This window comes from Chrysemys picta, chromosome 3, assembly GCF_011386835.1.
Source record: "Chrysemys picta bellii isolate R12L10 chromosome 3, ASM1138683v2, whole genome shotgun sequence".
NCBI classification, from domain to species: domain Eukaryota; kingdom Metazoa; phylum Chordata; order Testudines; family Emydidae; genus Chrysemys; species Chrysemys picta.
In genome coordinates, this window is record NC_088793.1 from 96,467,997 (window position 1) to 96,493,276 (window position 25,280).

The window sequence follows — 25,280 nt, forward strand, 5'->3', positions numbered from 1 at the left end:
CAAGGATCAAAATTAGAGACAAAAAGTAATTTAAGAAAACAAAAGAGACTGGGATTTCTGGAAACAGACAAAAATGCAAAGGATAGTGTTTGCACAGGAAAACAATATGAAATCCATAACAATTACTTGAGACGTAAGAATGAAAGGAAATGACTGTCAGAGGGACCAGGTGGCAAGATTAAAGACAAATTGTTTTTATTAAGATGAAGAGATGCAGGACTGCTGCTAGGGTTCACTTAGAACCAGTAGCAATCACAAAATTTATAATATTTCAAAGAGGAAAAAAAACAAACACCTTAAAAGGTGACATGTAAAGGAAAAATGTGTTTTACTTATTGGTATGTAGAAAGAAAGATTTTAAACACAAACAAACACACACATACACACTCTTACTTCCTGATCATTTTTATCTTAAAAATAACAGGAAAATAGGTCTCCCTTGCTTTTAATGATAGTCTTCTTGGATGTGGATTGGGTGCTTTCTCACTGAAATGAGAAACAAATGGATCTAACAAATGAATCTTCTCTCCCAAATATTTATACAGCATTTGAGTGAAATAGATAAACATCAACAAACAACATCCTCCTCTCTTCCCCCTTGCTTCCCCCCCCCCCCGAAGTTTTAAACACTCTGAATGAAAATCACCTTCCTTCTCAATTAATCAGATTTCATTTTGTGATGTCATAATTCCATTTGTTCTCTAGTCAACTACATATTGTTTCAAGAAAAACATGGTAGGCCAGTCCAGAATTTGTAATGTGAAACAAATGGAGAAAAAAACACACCTTAAAATAAAGAACAAAAATCCAGCCCTTCTTTATACACAATAAAAAAAAATCAAACCCATTTTTATTCATTAATGAATCATACTAATGACTGCCACCAAATTCTCTCCTAGGTTATATGCATGCAGCTCTCACTCGAGTCAATGTGAGTTGAATGCCTGCAAGCAACAGCAGAATTTGACTTACAGAGGTAGATACCATGAATGAGATCAAATGGAGCCTGAATATAATTGTGACATCATTACATTAGAAAAAAATGACCGTGGGAGCCTTCCTTGTCTTGTCTGTATCAGGGCTCCAAATATTGCTAACATCACTGCAGCATCACCAAGATAGCAACAGTGAGAAAATTTTAGAAAGGTTCCCTAGTGTAGAGAAGGTTACAGAGAAGTAAAATAACTTGTCCAAGGTCACAAAAGTAGTTTGTGGTAAATTTGGGAATAGAATCCAGATCAGCTGATTTTGAGTTCTGTGTCTTAACCACAAAACCATTTGTACTTCCAGTTCACATCCCTACTAAACTAAAACTAAAAACTCTTGTGTAAAAGCCTGTCTCAGTTCTATACTACAGTCCCTGTAGTTCTTTTATGTTCTCTGCATTAGTAGGTGTAGTTGCTAATAGCAGCCTAACTTAGGTTTATTTCTGTACCACTTTGTGACCATTAGCCACTCCCCCAATAGAAAACCATGTTGAAACTATAGGACCTCTATATTCCATTCCTATACACAAACAAAACATAAATTAATATTATGTAAAGAGTTTATTATCACTAAAAAATAACCCCCTAACCACAGTGAGGAAGGGGAAAGGAGCTGCATATGTTGTGATCCTTGAAGGAAATTAAAATCTGCCTTTTGATGGAGACATGCTTCAAAAAAGAGAAAACTCACTAAGTGGGGGAAATGTCCTTGGTGCTATTATTAATGACTGCCAAAAAGTTAAATCGGAAATACTACTGATATTTTTGGGTGTTTGTTATTTAATAAAAGCATTTAAGCTTCCGCTATCCTCTCCAATGGATTAAAGAAGGACTTCACCCTAAATCAAACCTGATCAAGTTGTTTTTTAATACACCTCTACCCCGATATAATGCGATATAACACAAATTCGGATATAACACGGTAAAGCAGTGCTCCGGGGGCGCGGGGCTGCGCACTCCAACAGATCAAAGCAAGTTCAATATAACACGATTTCACCTATAACATGGTAAGATTTTTTGGCTCCTGAGGACAGAGTTATATTGGGGTAGAGGTGTATATAACTCCTCACTATAGTATACTTCATACAGTGGTTGATACAGAATGTCTTGTCTGGTGCCTTATTTAATGTTGCTTGTCATGGGAAAAAATTAGGTTACAAAACAAGATTTAAATTTTGTACAAAATCCTTAAGACCCTTTATATTGTGTAAGAAAACAGAGGATGCAGGATTACTATAAAGTTTTGTGTCTTCTCTAAGAGCCTGGTCAAGTTTGGGCCTACTGAAGTCAATGGAAAGATTCACATTGACTTCAATGAACTTGGATGAGGCCCAAGAAGAAAGTGAATCCATTTGTGATCTTAATTTAAAGCTCCAGCTTTTTCAGACTGCCAGCCACATAAATGCATAGGAAGAGGTGTGTGTGAGCGTACACATATCTCTGCAGTCCGCAAAGGGTTATAAGAAGTTAATTTATAGAAAAAATACATGAAAATCTTTATAGTGTTATTGAACCAAACATTTCCATGTCTCTGTGGCTGGCTTGTCTCTATTGCTGAATAAGAGTAGTACAATAGACATTTGGTCACTACTGAAATGGGATGGATTTGAACGGTACCCCGAGATGAAAAGCCCACTGTCAATTTCCTGAGCAATCAAGTTCCTCTATGGATAACTTTTTAAAAAATCTCCCTATTTCTCAAAATTACCCTTTGGAAATCTTCCCTTTGAGGATACTAAGAATACTTTGAAAATCCCTTTGTCTAAACCATGTTTTCATAAGTACTTTGTGTAAGACAGGCAAAGTTTCCTTTCCTTAAGTTTTAAGACTCTTATACATATTAACATGTTTTCTTTCATTGCATTTCTCAAAGCCTTTTACTGTAGCCTGTGGCATGGCACTCTGCCAGTAAGCATTCCAGTGTCAGACACCAGTTTGGCACACAGACCCTAGCTGTCATCTTGTCTACAGGGAGAGACAGATAATGTACTACATGCTCCCAGTGCAGGCTTCTGTTCCACATTGGTTTCAAAGCCCTAGGTGCCCATATGTTAAAAGATATGAAAACCTCATAATAAAATTAATTTTAAGAGAAGAGAAACTAGTGAAACGTAAAACAATTCCAGATCCTACCTACTGAGGACCTATAAGCATGCTACTGTATTTAGTAAAGATAATGATAATAATAAAATCTGCTTCCTCTCACCCAACACACTGTAGATGTATGAAAATATCCATACAGAACTAGGAAACCATACCTGACTTCATGCTTAATATTCCCAGAAGGCAACACTTTATGCCACCAGTGCAGATTTCTGAGAGTTGTTTGACTTCATTCAAAGCTCTAGGTATCTGTTTGTAGAATTATCATATAACAACAATTGGCCCAGTCCTGAACTCCGTACTCAGACACAACCCTCAATGAAAGTAGTCATGATATTTTGGTCTGGGTAAGCAATTTTGGGATTGGGCACAATAAAGAAATAATAATTCATATTGTTAACAAAATAAACATTTACACTTACAACATTACACTCTATCCCTGGCAACATGCAATCCAGCTTTTAACATTTCAGCACATAAAAAGTTAGTTATTTCAGTCTCCCTTTATATTTTTACCATGTCATGTCTTATATCAAATGGGCAGAATGATTTTAACTTATTTCAGTCTAAAATTTCATGAGTTCTAAATTTCAACTTGAACTGTATTGAGATTGCATTGTGCTAAGGAGGGACTGAGATGAAAGGGGAAGAGAAAAATTCCAATGAAAAAGGATTGTGTATGTGTCTATGTAATGTACATACAATATATAAATTTTATTTTGGGCACCCACTTATGTCATTGTCTGCTCACCCTAATACAAGAGATCCATGTATTTTTCATATGTAGACTGGATTATTGTAACACACTATGTCTGGAGCTGAAAGTGGCAGCAATGCAGAGGCCCCAGATTGTGTAGAATCTGGCAACACACCTCTAAAAGTGGATGGGCCTCCATGAACACATCCCCACAGTGCTGTAGCCTGCTTCTGTTGCCAGTTCAAGGCCTTTCTCCTGTCTTCAAAGACTTCATCAGATCGGTACCCAGGTACATCAATGATCACTTCTCCATCCACAATAAGCCAAGACAGCTATGCTCCTCTCGGACTATGCAGCTCATAAAACCCAGGATGAAGTGCATGAGAACTGGAGACCACTTCTCAGCTGATGGCATATGGCTGTGGTATGAAATGCCAGAAGAAATCAGACTAATCCAGTGTTCACCAGCTTCAGGACACACTGCAAGACCTTCAACTTTGATGAAGCTTTCCTGCCATGGCCAGGATATTAAAAAATGGAAAGTGAGAGAGAGAGAGAGAGAGAGAGAGAGAGAGAAATACTCAAGCACAGCTTCCTACATTAGGGAAGGGAGAGTAGAAGATGCTACGAAGTGCCCAAAGTACCTGATTCAAAGCCCACTGAAATCAGTGGGATGCTTTCCACTAGTTTCAATGGCTTCTCTATCAGGCCCTAAGCACCTTACTATGTAGATCTAATTTATGTGAGGAGTAATTACAAAACCTTAAACTCCATGAGGATCAACCATCTCTCGCAATAAATAATCAACAAGAGGGACTGTTTGCAGTTTATGACCAGCTGTGTTAAGGGACCAAGGTCATTTATTGGCTGACCCTGCAACACAGAAGTGTGTGGGGGTTTTGCCATTGACTCCACTGATAACAAGATCAGGCCTTTATACTTCCAGGATATGCTCTATCCATCAGTCATATCTGACTAAATAATATTGTACTGGGGAAAAAACATCTGTTAAATGAAATCCTTTAGACAGGAGGGAAGGAGACTGCATAAAGCTGGGATAATGGAGTTCCATTTTAGCCACAGCACATTTGGTTTCTAGTGGAAGAGCTTTCCTGGGCATTTGCAGCCAAAGACACAAAAAAAAAGTCCCGATTTAAAACACACGAGAGACTAAAATCAGGAAATTCAAAATGAGGACGTATAGATCTGTGCTTAACACATGTTGCTCTGAGAAAATAAGACTCATGTGCTGTGATATTTCCTGCATTTGTCTGCTGGTAGCTCAACATTAGCCCTACATGAATGCCATTTTTTCATATTCAGTTTCCTTGTTGTAATAAATGCGAAAGAAACTGAAATTTTGCTAAAAAGGCCAGTATATTAGACAAGCATGCAACAATCATCACTCAAATGCTTATTACTAGAATATAAGAAACTATTCTGTCTTTTGGTCATACACGTATAGTTGCTGTATATCAAAATCAAGATTATAGCTGAGTTTCCATTATAAACTTAGATCCTCCCCAGCTCTCTAAAAATCTGCAAACAAAGGATTATTGTCCTTAAAAATGACAGGTTAGAAAAAGTCTGCCTTAGCCACAGACCTATCAAACATATTAAGATTTTAAATAACATTGTTGTGGGGGCCTTAATACCAATAGGCTTAAAATGGGGCATCAGAAGGCTGCTAAATTGTAGTAGTTGTTAAAAGTCAGTCCCCAGCCCTATTCCTTGCAGAGAGAGAGACAGAGAGAGAGACCTTGGAGTGTAAGCTGATCCCCCGCAGATGCTCAACAATGAAGAATGGGGAACATTTCCACCAAAATGGAAATTTGTAAATTCAGGCATTAAAACAATTGTGATCACCACAACTACATTTCTAACACTTTTTTGCCAGCTCCTTATCTTGAGGATAAATTAGGAGGCATTTAAATTTAAGATTAGTTGATTCATTTATTTGACGTAAGTGTGGGTGGGGATGGCAGGCATGTTTTCTCTCCACTCTGCTGCTTCCTACTTCAGAGTCTTGTGATATCCTCTGTATCCCCTTCCTGTGGACCCCTTAAAATGCACACTTCCTGTGGATCTTCAGATGTCAGCAGGAGATGTGTGTGGGAATGACTTGGGGTTGTAGGCTGGGAAGAACATGGAACTTGGGAGGTCAGTGGAGAAGGAGGGCATGGAAGGTGCCAAAAAAAAGTGGGCCCATAGAGAAGGGGGACAATAAGATGAGTCTTCCCCTATGCACCCTAGGTAGACTTGATGCATCTCCAACCCCCCGTGCGCGCGCGCGCACTCACACACACTCTCTCTAACTGAAGCCTGAAGACGCTCATGGAGGTTCTTAACAAACAGCTTCACCCAATGGGAGCCTTATTAGGTTTGGCAGGTCTCAAAAAGCTTAAATAGTGTCATGAGACCCCTGGAAAGATTAAACAGTATCATGCAGTGACTGATTTAGGGTTGTTGGGTGGCTAAATATCCAATTTTAGTGTGACAGTCCTAAAATATCCTGGATAAACCTTACTGAATTAAGTCTAAAGACCTTTGGGGACCATTATATTAAAAATGCAATTGTTTGTGTTATCATGAGACTGTATGTAACTTCTAGGAGGAGAGGGTATGCTAATGGAAATCCTGAGGAGGAGACACATTGTCTGGCTGATTACCTATTCATTCTCTTCAAAAGATTCTCTAGAGACCATCAGACAAAAAAGGACTTTGGGATAAATAACCTGTGTTTAAACGGACGCAGGGCCTCCTTCCTGATCCAGCAAATGGACAGGACCTCTGGTCCACGCAAGGCCCCAATCCTTAGGGAAGGGTTGGCAAAACTTAGGTCTACTGAGGCCCCATAAAATTGACTTATTGCTCAGAGCAAAATATGTTATGCACTAGAAACCACAGAAAAAGACCTGAGTGAGGTTTGAAGGAGTAATCACCAAGCAGAGCCCTTGTCACTTTAGTAAGGGGGGGTTATCTCTGGTACGCTTATTAGCATGCATGTATTGTTTATAATATTTTTCCCTGTAATGCTTTATACCTTAAAAATAAATGTGTTTGCTTAGAAAGAACTGTGTAGTAATTTAAAACCATGGGCAATCACACTGTTACCAGCCTCTGAAGAGAAGGCAAGCAGGCCTGCTTAGGCAATCTGTCTTATGGAGGAATAACACAGAGTAGGCTGGGAGCTGCGTAGCCTGGAGTTACAGTGGTCAGGGTGGAGAGAGACGCATGTCTCCACCCAAGAGAAGCAATGGCCTGGGGACCCAGAAGCCGAAGAGTGGATGCCCTTGCCAAACCATTGAGGAGAAACATAGGTGCAGTTGCCCTGAACTGTGACATGTAGCTCGCTGTGGATTAACTAGCTGCCTACCCCTTAAGGTGAAGGGAGGAAAGGTCTGGTTGGACTGTGAAGAACATCTTTTGGTTTGCAGGGAGGCAAGGGTGGGGGACCCACCAATAGAGATGTGCCAATACTTCATTTTTTGGTTTGACAAACTGAAAAATAAAAGTAAATTGTTTCAGATTGAAACTTACCAATTTTTTGATGAACTAAAGAAAAAACCTCAACTGTTTTTTAAAAATAGTTATGCTGCAATTAAACTGAGCCCTATCTGTGGTATAAATGTATATTACCTTTTAAGAACATCTGAATTAAAATAAAATAGAAAACCAGAAAACAAGGGGTTAAAGCTGCATTTCTCAAAAAGGCATTAACCTCAAACAGATAACAACCAGAGCCATAGATCTGTCCCAGTAGAGATAAAACAATATTCTATCATAATGAAGTGCAAAGTATGGAACAAAGTTTGTCTTTGGGAGTTTTATAATTGATGTTATGGTGTCTTAATGCAGGTATGATTAGCTTAATGTATAAGGGTGATAAGAATAAATGCAGGGATGAGGAATTCTGCCACTGATGACATGATATATAGCTGCCTTGCAGAACTTTAAAACTCCTTTGCTGATTTCTCTTCCTGAATTCCCCAGAAAAATTCTATCCTAGGATAAGATCAGGCAGGTGACATTTCAGAGGAATTAAAAATTGGGCTTAATAAGAAGCTAGCTTTAACTTTAAGAGTGTAGCAGGTACTTCTTCATCTTGTTAGCTCCTGAACCAAAGCAGTGCCAGTGGGCATCACTAAAATAATTAGATTATATGTTTTAAAATGATTTTATTTAAGGAATCAATTATAAATTCTGCCTGGTAGTGTATTTTATCAGCTCACCTGATTAAAGGCCTAATTCTGCTACCCTTATCCACACTGACTAGCAACTTAATAGGTAACGGAATCAACCTCTAAATGAGAAAAACCTGTCCTTTGAGTCTACATAAAATCCCCTTTCATCTTCTACTGTTGGGCAGCAGTCTCAATTTTGATTACTGTAACTTACTAAAATGCAGCAGTGAATGATGGAATAGCTCTCGTATCCTCAAGAAATTATTTCCATACCATTTAGATTTGCTGGTTTGGTCACATTGGAAAGGGCATTGTTCCACCTGAACTCCTGGAGACAATGAAAATCACGGAAGAAGACTGAAGAAAATTAGAGACCAAAAAAGGCTACTAGCCTAAATCTACTCCATATAAATTAATTTTAGAGCTGTCAAGCGATTAAAAAAATTAATCGTGATTAATCACACAATTAAAAAAATTAATCGCAATTAATCACACTGTTAAACAATAATAGAGTACTATTTATTTAAATATTTTGAATGTTTTCCATGTTTTCAAATATATTGATTTCAATTATAACAGTATACAGTGCTCAGTTTATATTTATTTTTATTACAAATATTTGCACAGTAAAAACCAAAAGAAATAGTATATTTCAATTCACCTAATGCAAGTATTGTACTGCAATCTCTTTACCATGAATGTTGAAGTTACAAATGTTGAATTATGTACCAAAATACCTGTATTCAAAATAAAATAATGTAAAACTTTAGAGCCTACAAGTTCACTTAGTCCTATTTCTTGTTCAGCCAATTGTTCAGACAAACAAGTTTGGTTACATTTGTAGGAGATAACGCTGCCCGCTTCTTGTTCACGTCACCTGAAAGTGAGAACAGGCATTCTCATGGCACTGTTGTAGCCGATGTCGCAAGATATTTACATGCCAGATGTGCTAAAGATTCATGTCTCTCTTCATGCTTCAACCACCATTCCAGAGGACATGCGTCCATGCTGATGATGGGTTCTGCTCAATAACAATCCAAATCAGTGTGGACATGTTCATTTTCATCATCTGAGTCAGATGCCACCAGCAGAAGGTTAATTTTCTTTTTTGGTGGTTCGGGTTCTGTAGTTTCTGCATCAGAGTGTTGCTCTTTTAAGACTTCTGGGCTGGAGTGGGGTGAACACCCATCACAATGATATTTGAGATTTGCTTACCAGCTTTCTGCTATTTTTACCTTGAAATAGGCTGATCTCTCCTCTATTTTCAAACTGATGTTATTGCTTATAGGGTCTTTGTCAAGTTTGTTTTCCACAATTCCTTAATTCACTTTCCTTGTTTAATCATTTCAGAAAAGTAACTCTCTTTCTAAACTTTTCACTTCCAACTGGCAAATATTATTACTCCCTATATCTTTTATTAAGTACAAAGCAGCCTGACACCATTTATTTCCTTGTTTGTGGCCCAGCAGCATGGAATACTGCTGCATTACTCAGAGTACAGTATAATTATTGGTTTTAACAGGTGTTCACTCTGATTGTGGTGCAGGTGTTTGTGTATGGGTATTCAGGAGAACACAAGTCACTGTAGGCCCTGTTATTATTTGTTGGGTTTTTTTATTTCTCTGCAACAACTTAAAAAAAACCCCAACCCTGACCCCGGAAGACAGAAAATTGTAACGTTGCTGAAATTAGGCTCTGTGCTGCGATCTGTTTTAAAGGTACGCTATACTCTGAATGCATGTGATAATATTTATATATGATTGCATGTGGACAAGGCAAGGTTTAACAAAACAAACAGCTGAATTGTTGAGACAGTCAATGGTTTCTGAGTCAACAGTGTTCAGCTTGGGAAGACCTCTGGGGAGCCCACCACAAAAAGTGCTACCATCCAGCATGTGTGCAGCATCCTCCACAGCATGACAGATGCACAGTGGACTGTTCTGGATGCCCCAGGCTTGGTTGGTCTTGACACAGCAAACCATGCCACGCCTGAACCTATTCAGCTGGCTCCAGAAGCAGTGTGGGAGCCCAAGGCCAGGTAGCCGTTCATGTGGTCTGGTGATGATGAGGGAGTTCCTGGTAGTGGCAGAGGCTCCCCCCCGACCACAGTGAGCTGATGTAGTTATCAGCTGGTTGGAGACTGTGCAACACTGTCCAGATACAATTACTGCTACACAGTCAGTGACAGGGTTCATCCCATGTATCCCTGAACAGTAGCAAGTGTGGCATATGCTGTACTTGGTGATCAGTTTGTTGGTCGCATTCTGACGCTGGATGTTAGGTAGAGGAATATTGGCTAGGACTGGTGACCATACAAGTTTTGTTGGCTTCAACATGCCTGTCCAGGTATGATTAAGATGTGTGTCTTTTAGTCTAGTGTGGGCAGAGTTTAACTAAATTGGGGCACAATATCTTCAAACGAGTAGCAGAGCAAGAGTCCCAAACTGCAGTGTTTGTGCATTGGTTCTCCAGGTGGATCCTACCAGCTTATTCAGTAGACAGTTTTTGCTCTTGATCTTTTGAGCTCCTTTAGTGAGATGGCATTTGCACGGGAGTGTGAGATCTAGGGGTCACCTAGATACACTGGCTTAGGATCATGTGCCAGCCGCTGACCATTCAAACAGATGTTAAGCTCAAGTTGGCTCTGAGCATGGTGTAAGTGGAAGTATGTTGACACGTCTGATGTACTTGGTTTGTGTCTCCGTTTCTTGCAACAGTCAGTCATGGCAGCCACATCATTGTTCAGGTTCTCTTCAATCCTTTGGAAGTCACAGTCACTTGAGGCCAAGCAGATATTGTCAGTGTGCCTGAATCTCCTGGAGATGGTGTTCAGTAGGTTATTGGTGAATATATTAGATAATGTTAAATTAAATGTCAATTAAATCATGTTTCTTAGTGCAGTACAACTAAATGGAGATCACCAACTACTTGACAGTAGTCTGAGTCAGTAGATTGTTTATACTATAGGTATGTCATCAACCTGGAAAATCTAATTTCTAATACCAAAGGACTAAAGTCATTGAATGGCACTGATTATCTTAGTTAGCTACACTCAGATGGCTGCCACTGGGAGGATTCTACTTTGAGGAACACTGCAAAAATATTATTGAGAGTATGGCATCTGGGAGAAGGACTAAGTTCCCATGAATGTGAAGATTACCACCCTCTTCCAAATGCAAAGCTTTTAAAATTAAAATATAAATCAGAGGAATTTCAGTTTTTATTTTATGGTCCAGCTTATTGCTTTTTAATCACTCAGTCCAGAGTAGCTGGGAAAATAGCTCTAGGCATTTTTAAAAAAAATATTTAAAGTGTAGCTTTTGTATTCAAGAATGCACTCTATTGGCACTGCAAAATACAAAAAGGGGAAAAAATCTAAACCGAAAACCTCTGCCTCTTCTTTCTCCACCATCCATCTTTTTATCTGTTCTCTGTGTTTTGTCACCTCCAGTTTTCAGCTTCTCCAGTTTAGTGTTTTCTCCTTTTTTCTATTTTCACTATGTTTACTTTTATTCTCATCTTTTCTTCCCTTAGCTAATTACCTCTCCCCTCTGCACACTCTCTCTCTCTCTCTCTCTCTCTCTCTCTCTCTCTCTCTCTCCCCGCATTTCACCTTCCTCCTTTTCTGGAATGATGTCATTTTGAAGATGACTTTGTTGGGAGCAGACTCCAAACCTGGCAAGCAATCTCTGAGCTGAATGACAGTGAAAGCACAGTTATTCATTCTGGGGCTGGGGTAGGTAGTGGTTCCCAGGTCTGTAACTGTGGCACTGGTAGTTAAATTCAAACTGCCTGGTTGTCCTGTTTCTGCCTGTGGTCCAGATCTTGAATTCCTCCCTAGTCCATTATTGAGAAAGTGTCCAGCCGCTTTCCCACCAAATGTCCATAGTTTGATAACATCCTGGAATTCCCTTATGGTCTTCACAACCATTTTATGATGATGGTGGCAATGAAAGGCCATTGTGCTAACTAATGTCAATGAAAGCTTACATGTTGTTAGCTGAAGTCAATAGGAATCTTGTGCTTGGAGTAGCTTCAGATAATATGACTGTACAGGCATCAAGGAGGAAGAGTATTTTCACTTACATCTGTTAAGTCACTTGAACTTTTCATCTGTGCTGAAATTGTGTCCTCTGCCCTACATGAAATGATACTTTTCTTTCGGAATTGTGTTGTCTTTACCCCTTTCCCTTTACCTATCACCATGCAGGCAAAATTCAATGGGGAAAGAAGTGCTGAGACTGACCATGATGTTGCCTTCTTCAGAACTATAACAAGGAACTCACATGGTTATGTGGAACATGTGGTTACCCAAGTGAGATGTTTCTCCAGGACAGCCAGAGCAGGGAAAAGCACAGCCAAGACTCCTTCCTGATTTCAACATCTGAGTGATTCAGTAGAGTAGGTTTAAGAGCCTGTTATCCATTATAAAGTAAGGAGAGTGGATTATGGTATCATCTGGTTTAAAGATCCAGAGTTGTTGCCCTTTTCCACCTATGATCAGACGTGGGCAACATGAGGTTTTACATCATAAACAAACAAACAAACAAAAAACCCTGCCCCCTGTGGCAAGAAAAGCAGGAGAGCTTTCATTGTGAAGGAGGACTGACTGCAGTGTCTTAAAGAAACTATTGTACACAAAAGAAGCAGACTGGAGAACATTTAACAGGAAAGTAGCATCCTGACCCTCTCTGGGTTAAATGCTATCAATCAAGTTTAAATTTAGCTCCTACACAGTCCCAGATGAAAAGGAGGCAGCCAGGGCAAGGAAAGCTTAACGCCTGAGAATATTTTTACTGCAGGATAAGGAAAACAAGCCTAAAGTCAACAATGGGCAGCCTGTAAAAACAAATTGTGCTGATGAGAACAGCGCTGCCACCAGAAAGCTCATTAGCAACCAGATGCTGCCACCAGAGCTCTCTCTCTGCTGTTTCCTTGCTGACTACCCCCAGCCCAACTGATACCACAGCAACTCTGACTCAGCTGCTGGCTTCCCTCCCTGTGTAACTAATGAGCACTTGCCAATACCCACACAATGCACGCCCTCAAGGTAAAAAGTGTTTCCCTGGAGTGGACTGGGCTGGTGTGGTTTAGGTGGGAAATTTGAGCAGGAAATGTCTAAGCAGTTGCAATTATACATATGTACGTAGTATGTGTGTATATATATTATAATGTGTAAAGTATACACACACACACAAAATATACTGGAGTGTGTGTGTGTGTGTGTGTGTGTGTGTGAGTGAGAGAGCACGATCTGTCTAACATAGGTAATTGTCCTTACCTTCCCCTAAGATAAAGCAGAGGGAGGGGGAAGTCTGGATTTAAAATGATTACACCAAACTCTGCGATGACCACCCAGCTCCCCACCAAACATGCATGTTTTCAGAAATCATGTAAATTATGAAGCAAAAGTCCCTTATGTCACCACCTATTCACTGATTAATATGTTCTGTCAAAGCACACTATTATGACCAGACACTAACTAGATCCTCCATTTCCTTCTGGGGTTCCGCATTGTAATTTATCCAGCCCCTGCCCCTCCACGGTATGGGAGAAACACAGCCATGTTCTGGCATGGAGCTGGGATATTTGGTGAATCAGTAAAGAACAGGAAACTATTTTCAGACTTGAGAGCCAAAATATAAATACCAAAAATCAGCATTTAGATACAGCAACTTTTAGACACCCAAGTGTCCATTTACACACTTAATTTTGAAATATGGGCCCTGTGGCTATCATACCAAGTCACGGGGATTTCCTTTTTTGAGACCAGCATACAGTATAGTATGGCATCTTAAATTGTGGTGCAGTGTCACCACAAGTTACACCTGCAAAAGGTATCACTGGATACCAAGCATGTTATCAAACTCCCCCACCACCCCGGTACGTTTGTCCATCCCACCAAACTCCCATGGACCTGGTCGTAACAATTTCTTGGTAGGACCTCAAACAACAAGAAATTTAAACTCCTTGATAAACTACACAACTTCTCCCCCACTTCTCTATATTCCATGTCTTCTGCTAGGGTTGGGAAGAGAGAGGGAATATCAGTTTCGTCTCTGACTCATGCTCATAAGCAGACACCAACACAGAGATAAGACATCCTAGGGCCTTGGCATCTTAGAACCCACACACGCATTCCCAGTAATCCTCTATAATCATTCATCTCCATCTATTGGTAGAGCGCTGCGCGGATACAAAATTTGTATCTGCATCTGATCTGCAAACATGATCTGAGGACAGCCACAGATTTGCTAGGCTATTCCCATTGGGTTTGTCTAAATTAGCACACACACTTTAGCTAACCTTGACCTAACCACAACATTTCCCTTAGTGTAGACCCAAGTTAATACCTTCTAACTTTGATTGAGCTGTTCAAGGTCAACCCTAGGCATTTTAGATAAAGACAGGGTTCAATCCTGTGCTGTTTTTGACATCAGTGTTAAAACTCCCACTGACATTAACAGAGTCTGGTCTGCCACTAATTTTATCCTTGATTTTCATATTTGATGCCCAGATATATTAGAAAATCTAAGAGGAAAGATCTCCTCACAAAAATACACTTGCTTATCTCCATATGTATTATATACATGTACATATACTTTGTATGGGGTCATAGTCTGATCTTAGCTATATTGGTTGAAATCCAGAGTCTTACCATGAAAGTCAATGGGGTTACTCAGGAATCAAATACACTTGTTTATTTGTTTAGATTTATGCAACAATAAAGGGGGCACCTATCCAATGATTGGACAACCCTGCCACAAATTACAAAAACAAATAAAATTAAATAGGGAGGAGAACAAAAATATAAGTGAGATCAGAATTTGACTTGCATCTTTTCAATACACTTGAAGTAAAGTCTATTGAAAGTAGATCACTCTTTTATATGAACCAACAATTTAATTTTTAGGAAAGAACTGTGTTGTAGCAGCCAGTTACAGTGCAGCTTAAGAAATACAGGTAAAACATCTAACATTTTTGTCATCAAATAAGAAAGTCTAATATTCAAGAATTTCCAACTATACTTGGAAATAGAGGCAGCACCTTAGTTTTATTCTGCCTACAGCCTGATTTTCTCATTGGTATCAGTTCCTTGATGGATGTTAACATTCTGCAGTTACGTGTAGATTAAAATTAAGGGCCTGATCCTGGCCTCATTGAAACGCTTATGATAGTTTTGCTACTAACTTCAAAGGGAGCAAGAGCAATATCAGAATGGTATTTTCTCTCATACTCTTTTCCTACCTCTGCTGCTTGCTTATATCCTGGTTGCAATTGGGACACTGCTAATGTTTGCTGTGGGAACAATTATGACATCTCAAACTGAGAATGGGCAGAGCAATAAAGAGCAAGACCAATGTGTAAGTCTAACAAGATCCTATTGTTCTGCATATGTTCTTATAACATGGTTTTTTTTATCATAAGAAAGAACCCTGTGATGTGTTTGGGACCCTTGGGGTGTCACCTGATATGCTGGGATGCCACTGAGTCAGTCTATTCTGCCAGCCTGGGTCCCCTTTACCTGACCTTGTTAGCCTAGGCTCACAAGCCTCTTCCAGCCAAGCACACAGGCAGGGCCACAACCAGCTGCACAGAGAGACAGAGATCCATCCGCTCAGCCTTAGGGGCTCACCCCAACACTCTGGTGCCCCTCCCTTTAAGGGGTACAAACCCAAAGGTTTTATTAAATTCGCCCCCTCCCTCAATTCTTGCTCCCCCTTGATTTGAAATTACATAAACTGGGTTATATTATAAACAAGAAATAAGTTTATTAACTACAAAAGGTGAATTTTAAGTAAATATAAGAGATAACAGACAGAATAAAGCAGATTACTGGCCAAATAAAGCGAAATACGCACTCTAAGCTCAATATATTTAAGAAACAGGTTACACAATGTAAATTCTCAGCCTAAATGTTATTTTAGGCAGGTTGTAAAGTCTCTGTGATTCAGAGTTACAGTTCTATTCCTTTTCAGACTGGACCCCTGTCTCAGTGTGGATTCCCCCATTGCCTCCCCTTCAGGTGGCTTTAGCAGTCTTTCTTCTTGGGCAGACAAGCAAATGAAACTCCTCCTCTTCGTGGCCTTTCTCCCCACCCTTAAATAGGATTTACATAAGGTGGGAATCCTTTGTTTCCCAAACTTGACCCCCTCCCCCCTTTCCTTCCAGTGGAAAGTTACAAGAAGTCCCAGGTAATGTTTAGTATCAGGTGACAAGACCCACCTGACTCTGTAGTATCACAGCGTCCGTGAGTCAGTGTCAGTATGGAGTGTCCCCAAGAAGGCCAAGCCTTTTCACAGTCCATTGTCCTCGCTGATTGGCCATCAGCCCTGTCTGGCTTTTGCATTGTTGTACCTAAAATGTTACCAGTGGGCATCATCCAAAGTAGCATAGTTGAAATACAAATACATAGTCAATATTCCTAACTTCAGATACAGAAATGATACAGGCATACACATTGCATAATCACATTCAGTAAATTATAACCTTTCCAATGAAATCATACAAGATGGGTCTTGTATAAAGTACCTCTCAGGATGTCATATTCATATCATAAGCATATTTTCATAAAGAATATGGAGTGAAACATCACAACCCCCACACACAAAATATAGACTATCAATACATTTGTTCCTGTTCAGAATGTTTTTCAGTTTTTCACAATACAGTTGCAGCTCTTTAATATTCATCTTGCTCCCGTAGTAGAGCTAAGGCTCTAGTCAAACTAACGTCAGTCTCTCTCTCTCTCTCTCTCTCTTTTTTTTTTTTAAGTGTCCTCAGCTACTGAAAAACCATCCAAAGTTGACAAGGGGAAAAGGTTGAAACTTCCCCACATTATTACTGTGAAGAATGCGGGAAACCCATAGACAGCACCAGACTGAATGTTTATGGTCAGGGGCATTTAAAAAAGAATCACAGTTGAAATTACATGAGAAACAGCTTTGTCTTGGTATGTCTAGTGGAAACAATGCCAGCAAAAAGCCTTCAAAAGGTCACAGGAGAGCTTTTTGGCACTGGTAAAATGCCTACAGGTAGACATACATCAGGCAGCACCACACTCCCCCTTCACTTTTACACCTGCACACAGGAGTATAGTAAAGAAAGCGTCTCTCCCCTCTTGGCAAATTAGAGGATCTGGAGGGGGGGAAAGATGCAAAAGTGCAGAATAGTTCAGCAGGGGTAGTTCAGTCTCCATGCCAATCAGTCCTTTACCCTAACTCTTGAGACTCTCCACGAGACTGACAATTGACATTAGCTGCTGTGGTGATTTTATATCTTATAGACACCTACACCTATGCCATGTGGGTGTTTAACCTCAATCATTCTGATTTCTTGGTAGTACAATGGTACTGGCAAATGACAACACTTGATACAGGGTAGTGGAGAATCAGGACCAATCGATTTACTCACTTTACACTGGAGTCCTCTTTCCAAAGGTGCCAGACCTTTTAGATTCTCAGTCAGCCCATCATCTTTCTCTGGAAAACTTCTATCATTTCAATTCAAACTCAATATTTTAGAAAGAACATTATTAGAACCATTCAGATCTCATAGTATTTTGCATACATTAATTAAACCTCAAAACAGCCTTGTGAGAGATCTGTTACACTATCCATTTTAAAGATGGGTAAACTGAGTCTTAGAAAGTTTAAGTAACTGATCCAGGAATAAAACCTACAAGCTCTGGCTCCCTGCTGCATGCTTTAACCACTAGACAAGACTGCCATATGGGGAACCTGCACTATGTGACCTAAGGGTGTGGATGTGTGAAGGGCATTACTTGCATTGAACTCCTGTTACAGGTCAGTTATTTCCCTATGTTGTACATCTCCTAAAAATATCCAAACCTTGTGGCTTTTATAGTTATGTAGCTTCGTGTCTCTGCTACTCCTTCCCGGGAGGAATGAGGTATGTTGAATTGCTGGCAGTTAAGTTGTATTTAAAGACATTTTATTTTCTGAATCAGATTCCACGTGACGCTTGTTTTAATTATGTTTTATGTGAAGTGCCCAAGATGCAGGCATGAAAGCTGGTCCATAAATAAACATGACATTAAAAGTCCATATTTATTTTTCTTGAGTTAATTCCTGCTGCTTTCTTGAGGTGCACAAAAGCTAAGATATATAGTCTCCAAAACCCAACCACAAAACCCAGACACCACACTATTTAAAACAAACCCCTCTCCCAGTCAACCACTTTGTTGACTGCTGCTGTGAGGTCTTGATTGTGACACAGTGCATCAGGGATGAATATCTTCGGTCTTGACTTTCTGGCATAGAAGAAAATGATCCACTACTCTCTCCTCTAACTATAATTGAAAGGAGTGAGGTCTGTCTGCCCTACAGAGCCAAGTGAAATAGTGCAAACTGCTGTACTTGTAGCACAGACAAACACTCTCAAAAGGGTAGTCACACACCTTTAATTGCAACTGTATGTAAGTAAAAATCAGTTGTGGGTAAATACATTATAACTGACCAAATCCTACTCACCATATTCCTAAATGGCTACAGTGGGGCTACTTCTCCAAGCAGTTGGTTACTACATAAGGCTTTGCTTTGGAGACAAGCATTACCTTATAACACACAATTGTAACCAGTGCAGTGACAAAGACAATTCTGGTAGCATTTCAGTCAGTGGTGGAGGCTGAAAGCTCATTTGTTTCTAGGTTGTCTGAGGTTCACTTGAAGCACAAGGGTGGGAGCAGATGTGAAAGGCTGACACTTGCTGGGAATGTCACCTGTTGCCTTGTTGAGGGCAAGCGCTGCGGGCAGCAGAGGTCAGCTTCTCAAGTGGGATCAAATAAAAATGACAGGCGTAGGCCTGCCCATAAAAGGACCTCTTTGAGGTCAATAAAAAAGCAATTCATTTTCTGTTCCCAGTTAGACCCCTTGGAACAGGCAAGTATGAGAAAAGGCCTGTGAACAGTTCTTGTTGGAGGGTCGCCAACAGAGGCCGCCCAGCCTTTTTTCACAGGACCTCTAGCTGCCACTGCTAACCCAGAGGCAGCTTCAATTGCAGCTAGCGCTGTGCTGCCTTCAAGGGTTTCATCCTCCCACCCCACGCCCTGTACCCCCCAGAGCTGTCTGCTGAACAGCACATGGCTCTGCCAAACCAGCTGTCTGCTGACTGGATAAAATAATCTAGGATCAAGGACAGGAAACTAGATTCACACAGGCAGGCAAGATGAAAAACTGATGTTTTGTAACAGCCACCCCATTGACTTGCTCCCTTCATTTCTCCCTTCTCCCACCCTGACCAATGAACAACCATAGAACATTTTCACCCAGTCCAGTTTTATCTTCATAGCAAAATTAGTGGCATTTTTCTGACACAAGAGGCATTGTGTTCTCATGTTTGATTCCCACAAAAACCTGCTCTCTCAGAAAACACGTGGCTGTCCAAATAAGCAAATGGGTGTGCTGAAAAGTGTATAACATGAAAAATAATCAGAAAAGGTCAAAGAGTGGGCAGCAGTCATCCATGACTGTGGGAAGCACCAGTGATTTGTTTCATATTCCTACCCGTATGCATCTGTTCTTCAGCATTCCTGCTTCCCCTGAATGACTCTTTCTACTACTGGTGTATCCCATGCAACTGGAAATATTTTGAGTGATAGGTGTTTTTAAAGCAATAGTGGACTTGACTATTATATTATATTGCATTAATAGGAATCAAAACCACAGCTGTTTTGGAGGCTGCTAGCCCAATTCCAGGCTTGCTACAGGATAAGTCATTATGATACAATACCCAACTGCAAGAATGACTAGAACCATCTGCTATCTCTGTACTTCCTCTAATCTTTGCAACCTTCAAGCGAATTTCAAATAGAGGTATCTTAAGTGGTTTAAAGTTATTTTCCTAGCAAAAGAATTAAAGTATTTGTCAACATGTGAACAAGGTGCAGGGCCGTCTGAAAAATTTGGATTGAGTGTATAATTATTATTCATAGAAGCCTATTTTAACATTGGTCTGAAAAATGGCCTGAATGGGAAGCTGTGAGTTGGGAAGAAAGACTTCTCGATTGGTTAAAAATTATGTTTTTATTTTAATTATTTATATTTCAGCATGTGTTCTTTATCTCCATCTCTGTACATCCACTTTACTCTATTTGCATACTAATTGCTGACCCCACTTTCATGTAGTGATGTGTCACAGTAATATCCTGTTCTTGTTAGGGTATTAAATGGCCATGTACAGGAGATAGAATTCTGGATCAATCAATACCTCTTAACAATAGGCTCTTTTATCTCCTAACATTCATAAGATCATAGTAATACATTCTTATTTTGGTTTCATCACTTCAACAGTCCTAAGCATATCAACCATATGTTCTTGGAAAACTTTTAAATTAAACATCAGAGGACTGGAGTGGAGGGGAGTTGTCTTTTGCTTCTCAAGAAAATGTATTTTTAATGCATTCAAATACAAATGGAATGTTCATACAAAGCCATTAGGATGTTCCTAATTTCTTAAAGATGTTCCTTTATATGAAGAGGAATCATCTGACCCAATAAGCCAACATTAGCTTGTGTTGTATGTTCACAAAAAATAAGCATTGCCCAATGACCTTACCACTTCCTTGCCTTTTGGTTTCAATATGAATGAATCCCATTCAGGGGAAATGTTAGAATGATATTTTCAGATCCCCGGACAATATAGGATCAGACCACAGAATTAAAGTATTTCTTTGTCTTATGATAGCTTTCCTCTGTAAGTATTAAAAAATACTTGGATCAAATCAATTGTTTCCTTTGAATGCAGCTAGAAGTGAATTAAATGCTTAAGCATGCAATTCACTGATATTTTAATTTGAGAACATTTTATATGAATATTTTAAGAGTTTTATGTTATTTAAAGTGCAAAATCTAATTATTACTCTGTTTTGTATATAAGTAGTGGTAGGATGTGTTTGGAATTTGTGTCAAAAAGTTCATATTCTCTTGGATTTTATGTAGATGATGAGAATTTCCCCAAGTAGCTAAACAAGATAAAAGTACATTTCAGACTTCATTGTTCTGCCTTGTTCCATCAATTGCACCTTCAGTGCATTTTCCATCCCATTGCTTCATTCAGGGTCAACACTAATTTTAAACAATAAAGTTTACATGCAGGTGTGAGTGTGTGTGGGGGGGGAGGCAAATCCTTACTAACAACGGCAGTTGTTTCTTTGTGGTTGTTGTCATGCATTTCTTTGGTTATTGTCATTGGAAGCAAAGGATGCTCAAACCAGCCAAAAGTCTTCTGTTTGCAAACTGGCTGAAAGTTAGCCATGACAATTTGAGTCACTAGTGTTTTTGTTGGCCAGTGGTGAACCAGTAAGCAAAATGCTCAGGGAAGTGCTGGCCACATGGGGATTTGGGGGGAGAAAGGACAGGAAGGGGGATTCATTTAGAAATTTGGATTTAGGGGTAGATAGAAGAGGGTTATTTTAAATGTAACCCTCAAAATGTAGCACCTGATTCACCTCTCACACACTCCATTGACTTCAGTGAAGTCATTCCTGATTTATAAAGCTGCAGGGAAGAGGAGACTCAGCCCCCCAGACACCATATATAGGTTTTGTAACTAAAATGACATTTTGAGATCCAGACCCCTCAAGGGATCTTTCTACCTAACCCTCTGGCTATGCTCCATTACAGTACTAAAATCTATTTCTTTAGTCCACATGCAGCTTTACATTAATGGTTAGGAGTTTAAGAACCAAGACTGATGTATAAACAATACATAAGTCCACTAAAAACAATATTAAAGCTCAGTGTTATAATTAGTATTCTAATAAAAAAGAAACTTTTTATGATTAATGACCATTTCAAATGGTGTTGTTTGGGGGATTAGGTGATTAATGAATTAGCTGTTTGCGTGTGAGAAGCCTGGCCTAGGCAAGTTTGCCCTTCTGGGGCAGCCATGGACAGAAGTAGTCCTGGCCGTGAGGCTCTATTGAAGCAGGGGGCTTCAAATCAGATGTGGAGGCTCAAGACCTCAACTCAGATTGCCTCAAGATCCAAACACTCTCAGCACATCCATGGGTTTCATGAACTAACACCCTGACTAGCCTGTGGCTCCCCCCACCCCCGGACAGAACAATTCAGTGAAAGTTTTACTACAGGAATAACTGTACTTTTCGCCCCTGCAAGACATCCTCCTTCAGTTTTCCCTGGAAGAGGGTAATCGAAGTGAGCAGGAGTATTACTGACTAAAATCCCCCTTCCTCAAGCAAAAAAAAAAAAATCAAAATCTCGGCTGGCTCCTAAGGGAAGAGAGCTGCCTCCTGCTGTGAATGACTGTTCTTCCCTAAGAGGCAGGGAAGTAAGGAGACAGCCTAGTGGGGGAGGCTTTCCCCAGGCAGTCTGAAAATCATGTGAGATCCAGAGCTTTTCAGGTCACAAAGAGGCTGCCTGCAGCAGAGACCAAAAGCTCTGTTACTTGTGATTAAATGATGAGAGATGGCAACACTGAGGTGCATTGGAAGAGATCCTATATGAGTAATAGATGCACTTCACTTGGCATGCACTATGTCTGACTGGGTCTCATGCTATCCGTTTCCTATTTTCATAGAATCATAGAATATCAGGGTTGGAAGGGACCTCAGGAGGTCTAGTCCAACCCCCTGCTTAAAGCAGGACCAATCCCCAAATAAATCATCACAGCCAGGGCTTTGTCAAGCCTGACCTTAAAAACATCTAAGGAAGGAGATTCCACCACCTCCCTAGGTAACCCATTCCAGTGCTTCACCACCCCCCTAGTGAAATAGTGTTTCCTAATATCCAACCTAAACCTCCCCCACTGCAACTTGAGACCATTACTCCTTGTTCTGTCATCTGCTACCACTGAGAACAGTCTAGATCCATCCTCTTTGGAACCCCCTTTCAGGTAGTTGAAAGCAGCTATCAAATCCCCCCTCATCCTTCTCTTCTGCAGACTAAAAATCCCAGTTCCCTCAGCCTCTCCTCATAAGTCATGTGCTCCAGCCCCCTAAATATTTTTGTTGCCCTCCGCTGGACTCTTTCCAATTTTTCCACATCCTTCTAGCAGTGTGGGGCCCAAAATTGGACACAGTACTCCAGATGAGGCCTCACGAATGCTGAATAGAGGGGAATGATAATGTCCCTTGATCTGCTGGCAGTGCTCCTACTTATACAGCCCAAAATGCTGTTAGCCTTCTTGGCAACAAGGGAAGACTTTTTGACTCATATCCAGCTTCTTGTCCACTGTAACCCCTAGGTCCTTTTCTGCAGAACTGCTGCCTAGCCACTCGGTCCCTAGTCTGTAGCAGTGCATAGGATTCTTCCGTCCTAAGTGCAGGACTCTGCACTTGTCCTTGTTGAACCTCATCAGATTTCTTTTGGCCCAATAATCTAATTTGTCTAGGTCCCTCTGTATCCTATCCCTACCTTCCAGCATATCTACCACTCCTCCCAGTTTGGTGTCATCTGCAAACTTGCTGAGGGTGCAATCCACGCCATCCTCCAGATCATTAATGAAGATATTGAACAAAACCGGCCCCAGGACTGACCCTTGGGGCACTCCACTTGATACCGGCTGCCAACTAGACATGGAGAATTGATCACTACCCATTGAACCCGATGATCTAGCCAGCTTTCTATCCACCTTATAGTCCATTCATTCAGCCCATACTACTTTAACTTGCTGGCAAGAATACTGTGAGAGACCGTATCTAAAGCTTTGCTAACGTCTAGGAATAACATGTCCACTGCTTTCCCCTCATCCACAGAGCCAGTTATCTCAACATAGAAGGCAATTAGATTAGTCAGACATGACTTGCCCTTGGTGAATCCATGCTGACTGTTCCTGATCACTTTCCTCTCCTCGAAGTGCTTCAGAATTGATTCCTTGAGGACCTGCTCCATGATTTTTCCAGGGACTGAGGTGAGGCTGACTGGCCTGTAGTTCCCCGGATCCTCCTCCTTCCCTTTTTTAAAGATGGGCACTACATTAGCCTTTTTCCAGTCATCTGGGACCTTCCCCTATCACCATGAGTTTTCAAAGATAATGGCCAATGGCTTTGCAATCACATCTGCCAACTCCTTTAGCACCCTCAGATGCAGTGCATCTGGCCCCATGGACTTGTGCTTGTCCAACTTTTCTAAATAGTCCTGAACCACTTATTTCTCCACAGAGGGCTGGTCACCTCCTCCCCATACTGTGCTGCCTAGTGCGGTAGTCTCGGAGCTGACCTTGTTCGTGAAGACAGAGACAAAAAAAGCATTGAATACTTCAGATTTTTCCACATCCTCTGTCACTAGTTTGCCTCCCCCATTCAGTAAGGGGCCCACACTTTCTCTGACCTTCTTCTTGTTGCTAACATACCTGTAGAAATCCTTCTGGTTACTCTTAACATCCTTGCTCACTCCAAGTGTGATTTGGCCTTCCTGATTTCACTCCTGCATGCCTGAGCAATATTTTTATACTCCTCCCACATCATTTGTCCAAGCTTCCACTTCTTGTAAGCTTCTTTTTTGTTTTTAAGATCAGCAAGGATTTCACTGTTAAGTCAAGCTGGTCGCCTGCCATATTTACTATTCTTTCTACACATCGGGATGGTTTGTTCCTGCAACCTCAATAAGGATTCTTTAAAATACAGCCAGCTCTCTTGGACTCCTTTCCTGGACTCCTTTCCTGCCAATCAGTTCCCTGAGGGAGTCAAAGTCTGCTTTTCTGAAGTCCAGGGTCCTTATTCTGCTGCTCTCCTTTCTTCCTTGTGTCAGGATCCTGAACTCGACCACCTCATGGTCACTGCCTCCCGGGTTCCCATCCACTTTTGCTTCCCGTACTAATTCTTCCCTGTTTGTGAGCAGCAGGTCAAGAAGAGCCCCTAGTTGGTTCCTCCAGCACTTGCATCAGGAAATTGTCCCCTACACTTTCCAAAAACTTCCTGGATTGTCTGTGCACTGCTGTATTGCTCTCCCAGCAGATATCGGGGTGATTGAAGTCCCCCAGGAGAACCAGGGCCTGTGATCTAGTAACTTCTGTTAGTTGCCTTGTCCACCTCATCCCCCTGGCCTGGTGATCTATAGCAGACTCCCACCACGACATCACCCTTGTTGCTCACACGTCTAAACTTAATCCAGAGACTCAGGTTTTTCTGCAGTTTCATACTGGAGCTCTGAGCAATCATACTGCTTTCTTACATACAATGCAACTCCCCCACCTTTTTCATTAGGACCAAGTGTATATTTTGGAATGAGGGGGAAGTAGCAATTAAAATAAGTCAATTTAAAGCTTACGCTTTTGCTGAGGTTCTCCACTCTTCACTTTATTGAAAATATCACTGTGTGAGATATTTCT